The sequence below is a fragment of the Cervus elaphus genome, chromosome 14 (assembly GCF_910594005.1).
Source record: "Cervus elaphus chromosome 14, mCerEla1.1, whole genome shotgun sequence".
Classification (NCBI taxonomy): domain Eukaryota; kingdom Metazoa; phylum Chordata; class Mammalia; order Artiodactyla; family Cervidae; genus Cervus; species Cervus elaphus.
The window spans coordinates 61,638,414-61,641,262 of record NC_057828.1 but is presented as its reverse complement, the minus strand read 5'-3'; the positions used below and the strand labels follow the sequence as shown (position 1 = coordinate 61,641,262).

The 2,849-nt window shown below is 42.2% G+C and overlaps 1 non-coding gene across 1 annotated transcript; it reads right to left on the bottom strand.

Moving 5' to 3' along the window:
* Positions 1-729: 729 nt before the first annotated feature.
* On the bottom strand, positions 730-802 carry TRNAC-ACA. Its single transcript has one exon. It is a non-coding gene; the product is annotated as a tRNA-Cys (tRNA).
* Positions 803-2,849: the final 2,047 nt, after the last annotated feature.

The window sequence follows — 2,849 nt, the reverse complement described above, 5'->3', positions numbered from 1 at the left end:
TGTGTGTATGTGCCCACAGGATTGTGACATTAAATGTATTTCTACTGTGGGCTATAGAAAAACTGTATGTAAGCCATTGATCTAGTAGAACTTAAACCTAGAGCTTCAGTGATCACCCATGTGCTGATTCGTATCTCCAGTATAAAACTGGTTTCTGAGCTCCAGAAATGGCTATCCAACTGCCAGCTGGACATGTCAAACTCAACCTATTCAGCATTGCCCATATCATCTTCCTCCTCAAACTGTGCCTTTTCCCTACATTGTGTGTTGTATGATATCAACATCTACCTGGCAAGTCAAATCAGAAGCCCTGGGGTTCTCTATGGCATCTCCTTCTCCACTCGTTCTTTTTCACACCCAACTGACCAGTTGGCCTCCTCCTCTCCATCCTCACTGGCAGTCCTTGGCTTAGGCCTTGTGTAATTTCTCATCTGGCTTATTGCCATCCTTTGCTAACGAGTCTTCTTGTCTCCAGTCTTCTTTCATGATTCCCGAGTCTGTGTATTACATCGCTAATCAAGTGAATTTCCAAAAGTTCTAATATGGTATTTTTGTTTCTGGTTGGAAATCCTTCCGTGGTTCCCCCACTGCTTTCAGTTTAATGTCCAATCGCTCAGTTGTGTCTGACTCTTTGCGACCCCATGTACTGTAGCCTACCAGGTTCCACTGTCCATGGGATTTTCCAGGCAAGAATACTGGAGTGGGTTGCCATTTCCTTCTTCAGGAGATCTTCCTGACCCAGGGATTGAACCTGGGTCTCCTGCATTGTAGGCAGACGCTTTACCGTCTGAGCCACCAGGGAAGTCATTCATAAGAGCTAGAGTCTTTCTTGATTTGCCCCTGCTGCCTCTTCAGCCTCAGTTGCTGATCCTCAGCCCCCTCTCAGATTCTAGAGATACCAACTAAATCTGGTTCCCAAACAGCTCAGGAGCTGTCATATTTCAATGACTTTTACTCCTGTTTCACATCACTTCCTTTGCTTCTTCATTTGTGTCTAAATTCTACTGCTCTTCCTGGACACAGCTCTGGTGCCACCTGGTCTTGGGACCTGTTCTGACCACACTCCAAGACTTCCCTAGAATCCTGGGCATGCCGCTGTCCGCGCATTGACCAACCTGCATGGTCACTGCTGTCAGGATTGTCTTGGTTACGAGCTAGCTGACACCAAGCACTTTGTTTTGTCCATCTCTGTAAGATGGTCCCCTCTATAAAACATGCAACTAACCCAAAGCCTGACATGCTCAGAACTGACCAAACATTTGTTGAAAGAACAAGTGCAGATGAAATTTCCTACTGGCCTACTCCTTGATTGTAAGGATAGTATAGTGATAATGGTAAATAATTCTTGCAAATACTATAGCTTTCAAGAGTCATTAGAACCAGAAGATTACTGATTGGCCAGATGTGCTTTATCTAATTTCTATTCTATCATTCCCTTTTCCACTGCCCCCTTCTCTGTCTGGAGCCCATAAAATGAGAATAGGAGAACATTACCATCTGCCTGTGGGAAACATCCAGGAATTCTCCTCCCAACATGTCTCTGTTTTTTTTTTTTTTTTTTCAAAAAAACAAAAAAGAGGAAATATAAAGAAAGAAAGAGAGAAAGGAAGGGCGGGAGGGAGGAAGGAAAGAAAGAAAGACAGGCAAGTGGGCAATGTGGATCAAGTTTATTTTATCTTAGACACTCTTTGTTGTTCTAACTGTCCATCTGCAATGCTTTTTTTATGCCTTAGGGAGGTAGGCCAGGTTCTTTTGGTGCTTACTTTGGATGGGAAACTGCTTGGAAGCAGAGTGAATTTTGAGGAAACATCCAGTCTGGACTGTGTATTGTAAATACCCAAAGCTATCATATAAATTTATTTGTTCCCCACAGATCCATCTTGATTTTCTCTTTAATCTAAGCCCTGGGGATATAGTGACAAAGATGATGTGGCCTTTGTCTATAGGAAGAAGGGACATTTTTTTTCTTTGACCCTATTCTTTTGCTGTTTCAAACTTTTATTTTCTTGGATTTTGCTTAATGTAAGTGAAATCTAGCCATTTCTAAGTTATTCAGCAATTTTGTTTCAAAGAGTTCCACCTCTCTGAGACAAGGCAGAGCTCTTTTTTTTTTTAAGATTAATATCTTTCTTAAAAGATATTTATTTTTATTTACTTATTTATTTGGCTGTACTGGATTTCAGTTGCAGCATGTAGGATCTAGTTCCCGCACCAGGAATCAAACCCACACCCCCTGTGTTGGGAGCAGCTGGACCACCAGGGAAGTTCCATGCAGAGTTATTCTTAACGCAAAGGTTTGGAGTCCAGAAATGGGAGCTCCAAGAGTCAATATATTCCTTATCCAAAATAAATAGACCATGGACGCAAAATATTCTCTGAGGTGTACCTTTTTAATATGTAACACGGGTGTGATGTTACCTACTGCCTTTACACGTGAGGATTCACTGAGCTAAAATAGGTGAAGCACCAGCAGAGAGATGAGTACCCAGAGATATAACGCCCACTAGATGTGACTCACTCTTCTAGTGCATCAGAAGACAAAGGGACACTGAGGCTGAACCAGGAAGTGAGTGGCACAAACACAGTGTTTGCACCACCCTTGTGATGCTGTGGTATCTACACGGCAGAGGCACAGGGAGGGATTTTTTTTTTTTTTGGATTTTTTTTCTTAACGTGCGATAAGTGGTCCAGTTGCAGGCTTGTGAATAAAGCAAATCCTAAAGCATCCTTTAAAGTGGTCTTTGGTGCTACATAATGTGCCTTTCATATCTTTGAGGGGAGGTGGAAGTCAGGGAACTATAACACGTTTTACAATCTAATTAGTCGCTTGATCTTAATAGAAAACTGCC